At 33.8% G+C, this 13,605-nt stretch overlaps 1 non-coding gene across 1 annotated transcript; it reads left to right on the top strand.

Moving 5' to 3' along the window:
• Positions 1–11,746: 11,746 nt before the first annotated feature.
• Positions 11,747–11,953, top strand: LOC126512003 (small nucleolar RNA U3). Its single transcript, XR_007594871.1, has one exon. It is a non-coding gene; the product is annotated as a small nucleolar RNA U3 (small nucleolar RNA).
• Positions 11,954–13,605: the final 1,652 nt, after the last annotated feature.

A 13,605-nucleotide genomic window follows, 5' to 3' on the forward strand; every position in this document is an offset into this window, starting at 1 on the left:
AAGAAAACTTTATAAGCTCTTAAAACCTCTTAAATGCCATATTCTGTAGGTCTTTAAAGTGTTGAAGATTATCTAACTGAAATATATCTCTGTATATCTAGAAAACCTAACTAACATTACTAAAAGATTCCTTATGATAGATAACTACCCATTAGTCTGTATTTCTTAATTATACATTATTTTTAAATGAGCTGGATAAACACAATACTTTAAAAATAGCAGAAATACATATACACAAAATTGACCTTAAATTGTATCAATAGACCAAAGTCCATAACAATGTATTCATTTCTATATCTTATCGCCCTTATTTCTTTTTTTAGAAATTGACTGTGACCATTAAACATTTATAGTCAACCCTTTTTAAAATGAAAATAAACACTTATAAACAAAAAAAAATATAGTTACTTTAAGCATTCTCTTCCTTGATTAATGTGAATAAAAAGGGAGGAAAAGAAAATTCTATCCCTAGGGATGTTGGTTTCACTTTTTAGTTTTATAAACAAAAGATATTACAGACTCTCTTTTTGTGGTTGATGTTGTTTATTTTGTTTTTTTTCTGCTTTCATTAACTCTGTGTTTATGGACACATTGAAGTCTCATTCCTGTAAACAATATACACCTGTAGTGAGAAATGATCCTCTGTTCTGAAAAAAATAAGAAAATGACAAAGCAGAAACTACTCAGTAATCATTTGGAAAAAAGAAATGCACTCCTCTAAATGTTAACACTTCCACTTCAGACCAATTGTCTGCTGGTAGAAGAGTCTACATTTCAGTAAAAGTTATTCATTTACTTTGGAATTTGGGATATTATAATAAGGATTTATGATATGTATTTCAGCCAAGATATCCTCAGGGTAACAGTTTCAGACAGCATAGGGAAACTGCAAGAGCGACTGTTTCCTGTTGTGATGTACTAGGTCCAGGGCCAGACTCAGTCTTCTGCTTGGTGAGAATAAGAACAGGTAACTTCCTCTCTACTTCGTTTCTTCTGGCATGCAAAATTTCCTTTACAAATTTGAGTTTCCCTTTCTTTAATCTTCTTGAATCCATGAGGTGAGGATAAAAAAATCTGCCTGTGGAGTTATTACAACACAGGATTCCAGGAAACAGGCAAGCAAGCAGGAAAACCCTTCACTCTCTCTTCATCATCAGTTACTTTCGATAGATGTGCATGCAACAGAGGTAAGCTGTTCTTGCCCTTTTCATTTACCAAGAAAGCATAGATAGGCTGGGTCAAAGATACGTGTCAACTGGATATTATTTTAATATTAAAATTGTGTTTGTGTATGTCTGTATGCATGTGTGTCTGTGTGCATATATGTGTATTGTGTGTGAGAATGTATGTGTGTATGTGTGCAAGTATAACACACATGTGGTGGTTCACAAGACAACTTATGTGAGTCTAACATGTTTTAACACCATGTGAGTCTCGGAATCGATCTTCAGCTATTAGATTCAGTGAAAAGTATCTTGATAGGAGATGTAATGATATCCACATCCCTCATGCCAACACTATCATTTTACATTAATAAAATCATTACCCAATTTCAAAATAAAGGAGATATTCGCTAGTGCAAACGAACAATGATATACTTGGCAGTAAACAATGTGGTTTTAATAATTCATGTCAACTATTTTTGATTAAATGTGAATATAATCTGCTATTTTATACTTCCTTCTAAACTTAAAGATTCTGATTATGTGCATTTCATATTCATTCCATATCATTCATCTGCAAAGGATTTATTCACTGCTGTTTTCTGAGGAAAAAAAAACTTATCTAGAATCATTTAGCTTCTTGAAACTTTTTTTTTTTAATTTTATGTGTCTTAGAATTGAAGTACTAGATAGGTAACGAAACATATGTCCTAGAAATCAGTTTAGGGTATGCTGTAGGAGAGAAAACAGGGGATGTTGAAGTCTATATAAGGAAATGAAAGCAAACATTTTTCTAGAGCTCATGTTTTATTTAATTGGTAATATTTCAAAAGGAAGAAGAATGTTGCCATAAGCCTCCTACTATCAATGAAAAATAAATATTTTATTTTGACAGCACTGCATGACATAATGTAGGAAATCACCTTCACCCTCATTATATTTAGTTAAAGGTTTCTTACTTTCAAGGGAAGACTACAATGTATTTATCTATGAATCTGTAATATCTGATATTAGCTTACATTTTATCAGTCTGTTATGTTATTTCAGTGTTATTTTTGTGGTTATTAAATGACACATTCAAGCTTAAAAGAAAGACAAAAAAATGGAAAGATCCATGAAACAAGTATATTTAAGCTTGAAAGAAATGAATGACTTTATGTTGAATTAGGAGCAGCAGGGCTGCGTCCCTGGCACCCGGCCGCCCGCATGGCTAGCTTATGCCCGAAATAATTACATGGAAACTGTATTCTATTAAACACTGCCTGGCCCGGCTAGTACAAAATCTTATTGGCTAGCTCTTACATATTGTTCTAACCCATTTCTAATATTCTGTGTAGCCCACGAGCTGGCTTACCAGGAAGGATCTTAACCTGTGTCTCTCTGGAGTGGGAGAACCATGACCACTCCCCTACTCAGCTTCTTTTTCCCAGCATTCTCTTCTGTTTACTCCACCTACCTAATTTTCTGTCCTATGAGGGCCGAGGCAGTTTCTTTATTATTAACCAATGAAAGCAACAGATAAGATACAAGACCCACCTCCATCAACTTTACACAAACATAAGTCATTCATCAATCACATATAAAGGATAACTGATACTTTCTTTTCAACTATAGATTAGTTAAAAGTTAGATTATTTTGATATTTTTTAGTATAAAACAAAAGGTCCAGTAGGTATAGTCCATTTACTGGAGTTACACAATTTATAATTTTCATTTAAAGACCTAATTTGAAGCCATCAATATCTAATTATTTAAATAAGATTCTATAACTAACATACTGTAGAAGGAAGTCCTGCTTGTTTGTCCTGGCCACCCAACTAGCTTGTGTGTTCTGTGTGTTTCTCTCTCTCTCTCTCTCTCTCTCTCTCTCTCTCTCTCTCTCTCTCTCTCTCTCTCGTGTGTGTATGTGAATGTCTTCTGAATATTTGCTAAAAATTTCTTCATGTAGGTGTGTATATCTTGTGTAACAAATTATTCTTTCTACTGCTAGCCAGCTCCCAAATAATAACACAGAAACTTATTATTAATTATGAAATTTCAGCTTATAGCTTAGGCTTCTTTCTAGCTCTCAAGTTAACCCAAATATTTTTGACATGAGTTCTGTCACATGGTTTTTACCTCTCTCCCATTTTGTGTGTCTGACTCCACATGTCTCAATTTATCTCCTTCTCTTCCTCTCTCTGTATATAAGTCCTGTCTATACCTTCTGTCTAGCTATTGGCTGTTTAGCTCTCTTTAAAAACCAATCATGGTAACATAGCTTTATACAGTATATAAATGTTCTGCAATATCTGTTTTGTATCAAATTCAAATGATAGGATCTTATTGTAGTTTGAAACATTTTGTTTTATTGGAAACTTAGTCATTGAAATTTAAACATGCTGCAATGGTTTCTCGTGAGTCTAACTATTTTGTAATACCTCACATTGTATTTTCTGTTTTATAAATTGCCACAGACAAGGATCATTTTTATACTGGAGTCTACCCAAATAAGGAGAATGGAGAATACATTTAGATAGATTTTTTTGTTTTCTTAATTTTTTGTCCTTGGTACTAACAATAGTTGTTGAATACTATGTTTTACTCACTATGTTATGTCTTCAGAATATATTTGGCAAAATACTTAAGTTTTCTCACAACTATTTCAAAGTGAACTTAAAACAAATCATTACTATTAATATACTTACTTCATCTAAAAATGGTACTTTATCCTAAGAGTTGATCAATAGAATGATCTAAAGTTTTACTTGTTATATCTTTTGAGAAATTGATTATTCTTTGAAAAATGGGGTCAATATTTCCTGCTTCCTGAAGTCATGAATGATATGGAAATCATTCATTGTTCTACACTGAATCCCAATATAGTCTATAAACGAAAGCATATTTGTTAAAGGCAGATTTACTTTTGTACTTCTTATTCTTTTCTTATGTTTCTGACATTTTCATCATCACTGGCATTACATTGTTGTTCAAGTTGTCCATTATGTAAAAATTAGTTATTCATTTTCATTAAAAAAATTAACAGTAAATATCACAATAATTTGAAATATGCATATGTATATACATATATGCAGATGGGGTCAATGTTGAACCTTTTTGGCCTGGCTTGTTTGCCGAGGCCCTGGCTAATGTCAACATTGGAAGCTTCATCAGCAATATACAAGCTCTTGAGCCTGCTCCAGCAGAGTCATCTGTTCCTGTTCCCTCCCACACTGCTTCCCCAGCTCAGGTGAAGAAAACAGAAGCAAAGAAGGAAGAATCCAAGGAGTCTGATGATGACATGGACCTTGGCCTTTTAGACTGAAATTTTTGTTAACATGTCTAATAAAAAGCTGAACCTGCTCAAAATGAATATAATAAGTACAAACAAACCAACATATTCTAACAAATCAATAAAAATGTTCATACATATGCTATTTATTACTCAAAGTATATATTTTGATAAGTTGATAATGAGAGTACAGATTTTTTAAGGACATAAATCTTAATTTTTGAACAATTTGCTGGCATGCTATCCTTTCTTGTGTTTAACAATGCTAATTAGATTTTAGTGGCTGTTTCCAATTAAGACAGAAGTGTTTCTAAGACATAATAAAATGCTGTAGCTAGGTATGCATTATGATATATAAAAACAGACCCGAAGCATTCTTGAATAAGTTATTAACAACCCTTTTATGCCCTCAAAATTTCATTGTGAAAGCATTAATAAGGAACAAAGCATTATCAAAAGACCCATTTTATAGAATTCATGCAAGTACTTCCTGAAACTCTAAACCATGTACAGTAGAGCTAAGAATTAGACTCTATTTTGGAATAGGCAAAAATAAATAAATAGATAAATCTGAAGGACCTCAGAAAGTTTGTGGTAAGAAAATAGAGTTGGGGGAATCTACTCCTTGGATTGTATGATGGATCTTTAATCATTACTGATATTTGATATTGCTGTTTTTGAAGGTCTGTGGGCTTCCAAAGCTTTTGGATGAACGTGATCTAAATAAAATCACAAAATAATGGGGAGAGACCGAGCCTGGGTGGAACATCTTGTGTCACTAAATTCATTCTTCATTTCCGGAATTGAATTACATCTGATTCAGTTATTGGCCAAAGGGACCCCAATCAACTCAGGCTATTGCTAATGTTATTGGTTGCTCTTTACAAACTGATTGTAAGTAACAAATGCTGAAAATCTGTTGAAATATATAGCGGCGGCGGGGTTGCGTCCCCAACACCCCGGCCGCTTGGCTAGCTCATGCCCGAAATAACAACACACAAACTGTATTCATTTAAGAACGGCTTGGCCCATGAACTCTAGCCCTTACAGGCTAATTCTCGCACCTGGACTAGCCCATTTCTAATGATGTTTGTAAGCACCCCAAGGTGTGCTTACCGGGAAGATTCTAGCCTCCGTCCATCATGGTGTCTCTGCTCCAGAGAGCAGAGCTGTTCTGGTTCATCTGGAAGCAGAGCAGAGTCTGACCTCACTTCCTCTTCCGCCCAGCATCCTATTCTGTTTATTCCTCCCACCTATGCTTTAACCTATTAGGGCCAGCCAAGCAGTTTCTTTTATTGCTCAGCCAATGGAATCAACAGATTGATATGACCCTCCCACATCAAAAATCACACTTACACAAATCACTGAACTTGAAGAATTGATCTTTGCCTACCCCGAGCCTTTACCCAAACTAAATAGTGTTCACACAATAACAATGTTAAGCATGGCTCCTTGGTAATAGCAATTTCTCTGCTCTTCTCTCTTTGCTACGAGCAAGCACATCTCATTTAAGAGAGGCTTCCTGACTCAGCATTAGCTGTGAAACTTTGCAGGCCTTTTAAGAGACTCTGCCACCAAACACTTAAATGGTGTTTATGAATAGCTGACAGTATATTTCTTGGTGGTGGAAGGGACCTTCAAACGCCATAGAGTTGTACCAATAACCATGACTCTGGCCAGTACCTCCACCATGAGCCTAGACTCTCAGAAAGCTAAAGAATGGAGTGTATCCAACCGTCAAACTCACGGCTTTAAACTTAGCCATATCACTTAGCAAATTAAAACTCATGTGGTCAGAAAAAGAGAGATATACAGTAAAGATTGATTCAGATGAAGAAAACCCCTAAACAATATTACAGTGTGTTTTAAAATATATGTATGCTTGGGAGAGAAAAGAAAAATAGGATAAAGTCCTTAAAAATAAAAAAAAAGGTAGAGAGTAGTTGGGTGTGGTGGCCCATACTTTTAATCCCAACACTTTAGAGACAGAGGCAGGCACACCTTTGTGAGTTCAAGGACAGTCTGGTCTACAGAGAGAGTTCCAGGACAGCCAAAGATACATAGAGAAACCTTGTCTCAAGAAGCAAAAAATAAAAATAAAAGCAAAGAAGTAGAGTTTTCATTACTGTAGCTCTGTAATAGAGTTTGAAGTCAGGGATGGTCTATTTCTGGTTTAAAAAATACTTTTTGGAGAAATTCTTTGGATATCTAGAGAGTTCCCAAGGGAAACTCATGACAGAAATCACAGAATTTACTGATTTTACCACACAGTTCAAAACATCTGAGGTAGGAAACAGTGTATCTGAGCATCAATGAAAAGGGAAAATGTCAAGTTAGAATAGCTCTGAATCAAGGATGAACAGGACAAATGCTTGTTCTTAAGTTAACTCTGAAGATCAGTGTTCATCTAAATTATCCTGCAGTTCTACAGTCAGTAAACAACTTGGTTTTTATCCTCTAATTCAGAAAATATTAATTATAAGACATGAGGAATAAAGTCTAGTCTGCCCTGTGTGGCACTCTACTGTGTCTATTTATGGTTCTTCATTCGGTGCAGAATATGTGTGTGTGTGTGTGTGTGTGTGTGTGTGTGATAATCAGGGCAGGAATATACCTTCTGATCAATATGTAGAGTACTGTTTCTTTGTTTAGACACAGAATTCATACATATCTACTCACTCTTTTGTGATATAAATGATAGATGTATATCTTTTTGATAGCTCTCTATATTTTCCATTCCTCGGTGATTTCAATTTGAATAAGAGCCATGTTTTTGTGATCACCATTAATATCTTTCAAATAATGTTCCATCTTGCTTATAAAAATATTTCAATAAATTTAAATTTTGCGGAATGAGTGATTTTAGGCTCCACTTGCTGATACCTAATAATGATAGAAGCAGTGAAATAGTTCATCTCATTAAAATTATTAAGTGAAAATTTGTTGAAACATACTCATAGATATATCCATTACTATTCTCCATACTATATCCATATTATTCCTCTTTTAATGGCTGGAAAAACAATTAGCTTAAAATTTAAGAGCAGGTTCACCCTTGTAACAGCAAGCCTAAGGAACATACCTCACACAAGTAGGAGGGGGAATTAAGAGCATTTTTAATATTAAGAAGAAAAACAGCACGTCTACTGACTAATACTTACATCTGAGGAGTGGCTAATACTTATTAATTCATAATTTAGAACCATAACTATTTGACCTCCCCAAGGTCAAAATACCATAGGAACCTGCTTTCGACCTCTTAAAATTGATGTCAATTATTCTGGCTGTATGCTGACGTGGATCATCGTCAGTCAGGGGAGCTTGTGACTTGAATCCAGGATTAATTACCTGATACTATCTCTTGAGATCTTATAGCACGTTTGACATAGTTTCAAAAACAAGAATCCTTACAAATTTCTAGACCATGCAGGTAAAAGTTCATTGCCAAAGTGAAAATGTCAATGTCGTAAGTAGATGAAACAGAGTAATATAAAATTACTAACTTAACAAAACGAGTTACCATTCCAATCAATATTAAGGGTTGCTACCTTACAAGCCATGCTATTCATCATTAATTTGAATTAAAATGTTTTGGATGGAGTTCATGCTAACATTTGCTATAATGTGTACATGACAATAGAAAAGCTTAAAACAAGAAAGTGGCCTTACTTTTCCTATATGATTTAGCCAAACGTATGATTCACAAGGGAAATTACAATGACAGTTTGTCTGCTTTTAAGCCATCAGTCTCTTTGGACATGAGTGCAGAATAGGCCTTACTTAATTTATGCAACCTAGGAACTCACTATTAAATAGATCTCAATTAGAATTATTACACATTTCCAGATAAATTTTCATGTTTATTAATTCTTCCTTATGTTGTTTGTATTAATTAATGAGAGAATCTCTTCTTGGTGAGAAACAAATTTTCTTGCTGGGTGGACTTCTTTTGTCCTTCAGATCCTGCAGTTCTGAGTCTGTGGCCCTGAGGTCCTTGTTCTACCTGCTTAGTGATGAATCATATGGGAAAGTCTCAAAGATTATTGAAGGACAGCCAGGAAGCTGAGGAGATGTTGAAGGAAACTAGCACAAGAGTGTTTGGGGGATGATAAGAATGCCAAAGAAGGCCAAGGAATATCAAATCAAAAACACATTAAACTCAAACCCTGAGGCTATTATCATAACCGCATTTCCAAATTACCAAAGTGAGAACATCTATAATGTATAAGTTCTCTTCTCCTTCATCAATTGGTTTCTAAATATCAGATGATATTTTAGCAGTTAAATAGTTCTACAAATGGAAAGACATGAGCAGTAATATCTCCAATGGACAGAAATGCTTGCCTGTAGAGAAGTGGGGAGTCACTGATCTTGGCTGTCAAGTTGTCTGCATCAGCAGTTAAGTAAAACAAAAGCTTTGGGGCACTCTTCTGATGAGTTTACTCTATCAGATTATTTGAAGTTGGAAAACTTGCCAAAAAAGTAGGTGACACTTTCTGGTGGCAGGCCAGATTAAGGAAAATGAAGGAAAGTACTTATAAGTATATCCTGGCATGCTTAATGTTTAGAATCAAGGGAGCTTATGACTTGAATCCAGAGGTAATGAACTTAGGTTTATCAGCTCTTAAGATCCTATAGTCCCTTTGCCACACTTAACCAAGAATCATAACAGATTTCTAAACAAGGTAGGAAGTAATCCATTGCCCAAATGGAAAATCAAAAAAAAAAATGTCTTAAGCAGCAAACCATGTAATAAGTTAAAATTATTAACTCATCAAAATGAGTTAGAATTTTAATCAATGTTAAGATCTTTATGTAAGAACAGGTGATAGCTTATCATTAACATTCAGCCAATAAAACCAATTTAGGTCTTGATTCTAAAGTTCTTCCATTGGTAATGACCAGCTAGGACTCTATCATCTCATAATGTTTTGAATCTTTCTGGTTAGCAAGGTAACTGGAAATATAATATTTTTTTTTCTTTCTGCACATCAGAAAGGTTATGAAATAAAATGTATATGTTCACATTATTTTGACTTAACTGAAAAGAATGTTAAATTATCTATATCCAAATGTAAATCTTTTAGAAAATCTTTATATCCTCTAAACTGTGATAATATTGTTTGTCAGGTTTATTAGAATAAAATGCCTCTCTCTGAAAGTGATGATAAATTCCACTCCAAAAATATCACAGAATCATTAAGATGCTACATTTATACTAGCTTCAAATAAAAGATGTCATGTATACTATTCAGTAACTAGCAAAGAAGAGACATGGAATTCATATAATAAAACCAATTGAAATGTTCAGTATATAATCATGGTTTTAAAAAACTGCAGAAGATAACACAGATCAGTGAGATTTCTATTTATTTAAATAATCCTGCTTCTGATTTTGTGTATATCTACATATCATTTTGAAAGATCATTAATAGCATCTAATTAGTTTTTTGTATACAGCTTAAAAAACACAATCATATATATGCACTCAATTTTCTTTATCAATTTATCTATTGCAGGCATCAAAGCTTGTTATTTTTATTTTAGCTATTGTAAATAGTACAGGAATAAAGATATGTGAAAGTATCTCCACTGAAAAATTCAGAATTCTTTGGACATATTCCCAAGGATGGTATAGTTGGATCATACTTACTTTTACTTTTACTTTTTTTTTTTTTAGGAAAACACATGCTGGTTTTCATGGTGACTGCACCTCTTAAAGCCTCCTCCCTCAAACTATGCACTAATTCCCTTTCCCCACTCTCTCTACTGAATTGGTTATTTGTTTGCTTATGTTTTCCATTCTGATTTGGTTGAGATGGATTATCATTATCCATATTACAAAAAATGCTCTTCTGATTTAACAGAATTCATCTCAACATCTAAATGATCCTTTTAGAGAAGTAGAAAATTAAACAGTAAACCTCATATGGAAAATTAACACAAATAGTCAACACAATTCTAGGCATAAAAAAGTTGAACTACCAAATCCATGATTTCAAATAACACTACAGAGCATTAATGACAAGGGCATCATGACACTTGTGGAAATAACTGTTGGGTAATGGCATTGCAGACTGCAAGCAGAAATCATTTTAAAGTGTTCCAGCTAATAAATTTTATGACAAAATTGTCAAAAATGTAAATATTACGAGAATAGGCATGTCAAAAATGGTACTGGGAAACTCATTTTCTACATTCAAAAGAACAGATTTAATTCCACATTCCTTACCTTGCCCAGAAATTAATCCAAAAGGATCAAAGAGTTTATCACAAGGCCTATACTTTGACAATATTTGTGGAAAAGATATAGAAAATATTTTAAATATAGGTATGCATAAGAGAATCTGCAGAAGCACAGGACAGAACCTGAGAATTAAAAATGAGAATACATGATATTAAATACCTATTTCAGAGCAACAAAATCACCCAGATGAACAGTTAATGCAGAGAATGGGCTAACCTTATTTCGGTTGTCTTGTCTAACAGGAAAACTGTTAATTTTTAAAATATTTGAATAAATTGGAATTGAACATCTATACATAGATGCTTCCAAACCAGTAAAAGGACTAGTGATCTGAATAGACAGTCCCCTGTGAAGAAACAGCAGACAATTGATACTGCAAAACAGAACAGACAGCTGTTACCATCAAGCAAATGCAAATCACAATAAAAGGCAGAATGAAACTCTGACAGATGAGAGCACACACCAGTCCTCCATTCCTGAGAGTCAAGGTCACCTACAAGGCAACCTACAGCTACCTCCTCACATCCTCACTGACTCGTTAAGCCACAAGCATAGGTTTCAAAGATCGTGGTGTTTCAAAACTGAATTTCAATCCAAGGCAGAGTAATGCTCATGAAAACTTTTGTTATGAAAAAAAACAAGTTTCCTAATGCTAAGTGGTTGCTTTATTTGTTTTCTGTCACACATTGTAAATGGCCTTTAAAAGTCAGTAGCTGTTACTCAAGAATAATGAGGTATATTATTTTCTCGGTGCACATGCAAATCTCCAATTAACAGTAATGAAATTTACGGCAGTGAACTAAAAGGACAGCTACTTCAGTGTTTTAAAAGAAAGAACCTTTATTTTTTTGGTACCTACCTTTTTTACCATCTAAGTGCAGACTGGCATAAATAAACAAATTAGTATTAAGCATCAATCTGACACTTCCATTCATGTTGACATTCTGAAATACTGTCTTTAAAAGGTTTTTAAAACTGAGATACAGCTTCAGCTATCAGTTAAAATTATACTTGCAAATCCCTCCTCTGGCGTTAATCTCAGAATCATAAACAGTCAACAGGAACGAGACTATACTTTCAGGGATCATTTCTGCAGTTTTGTGTAGAGAATATTCTCTGACTGTGTACGGTATCCTAGACCACAAGGACAAGTAGAAGTGTTCCCTTTAAAGCGTGCAGCTTGCTCTAGGTGCTGCTTTTCTGTAGATGCCTCTTGCTATTGATGGTCCTTCTTCTCTTCCTTTGGTGGTGGGGGGATGCAGTTTGAATGGAAAAGAAAGGAAAGAAAAGAAGGAGAGACAGAGGGAAGAAGGAAAAGAGTAAACTGAACATCATGGAGAAATGTAGACATGACAGATTTCCAAATATGTATAGCAAACAGTACTGCTTTTATTTTCAGACAAATGCAGAGCTCAGAACTTTATTATCTGCTTGATAAACAAGTGCATATACTAAATAATTATTTCCTTCTTAGGTACCTAACACTGTGGTGTTCATTATAGTTAATCTTCCAATAGTCAATTATTCTATAAAACATGAAATACTATGTCACATATTAGTAATTGAAACAGTATCTTGAAGTTTCTTTTAAGTTGATTTTTTTTTTATTTTTATGGGTAGAGAAGAAGGCTGGTTATATGGTGCACATTCAAAGGACAACAGACAACTTGCAGGGTCAGTACTTTCCTGCCACCATGTGGGTATGTGGGTAGTGGGAATTAAAATTGGGTTGACAGCCTTGTCAGCAAACACCTTTCCTCACAGAACCATCGTACTGGCCCTTTGAGACTGCTGTATAGTCTGAAACAGATGCAATAGTACAGTTAGTTTTTATAAGTGCAAACACAGAATTTTCAGTATGACATGTGGCCATATATGTGTGTTGGGATCTTTATGAATGATATGAAAAAGTAGGAATATTAGGTAAAATTTTTGAAGTATAAATACTTACCGAGGAAAACTTACAGAAGAACTAAAGTTCAATTTATTAGAACTCAAGAGGAATAGAAGATAGGAAAATAAACAGAAGTTTGAGCTGGTACAATAAAATGTAACTCTCTTGCTTCATAAACAAGCACTATAGTATGCACTTCTGAGAAAAATTATTATAGCTTCTATAATAACTAAATATTTTAAGGCAGAACAAAAACATCTTCTGAATCTAAAATTAGTTATTTTTCTTCACAATAAAATCTTGGCTTATTAAGTAGAATCATCTTGATGCTGAGATATTTAGCAAATGTGTATTCATCTGGGATGCAATGATATCTAAACATAGGGATATGATTATTTAATTTAAAAGAAACTAAACTGTATTTTTAAAGCGAGAGGCAGGCTGTATTTTTCATGCAAACAAAATGTCTGTGGAAAATTTATTGAATTCCTTGTGGTTATGCCTGGAAGAATGCCCAGGACACAGTAGGTATATGATAAACATGTTTCTGTGAAAATATTAATTAAACACCTTTTCAGAAATCATATATGCAACATCTGAATGTATTTAAGTCTCTCTTTGACCTTAGTGTTCAAGGACAGTCACTTACAGTAGGAAACTACCTGACTTTGTGAGTACAATATGTGATTAAATATAGAAAGAATGTACAAATTATAATCACTTAATATAAATAGAATATATTACATGCAAAATAGAATTTGGTAGGTCAAATTTCTTCTGATAACGTTTACTTCAGACAAATAATCTGCTTTGAAAATCATCATTTTTTGCAATTATAAATTTTCTTTATATTAATTTTCTAGTTTATTCATGGAAATTAACATACCATTGTATCAATGAATATATTCTTTTTTTAATTTTTATTTTTTGTGAGCATTCTTCTGTTTTATTTGTTTTTTTAATATAATTTTTTATTGAAACAAAAAAATTTCTGCCTCCTCCCCGCCTCCCATTTCCCTCCCCGTCTCCC

The sequence above is a fragment of the Alexandromys fortis genome, unplaced genomic scaffold (assembly GCF_014885135.2).
Source record: "Alexandromys fortis isolate MF-2015 unplaced genomic scaffold, M_Fortis_MF-2015_v1.1 scaffold_113, whole genome shotgun sequence".
NCBI lineage: Eukaryota > Metazoa > Chordata > Mammalia > Rodentia > Cricetidae > Alexandromys > Alexandromys fortis.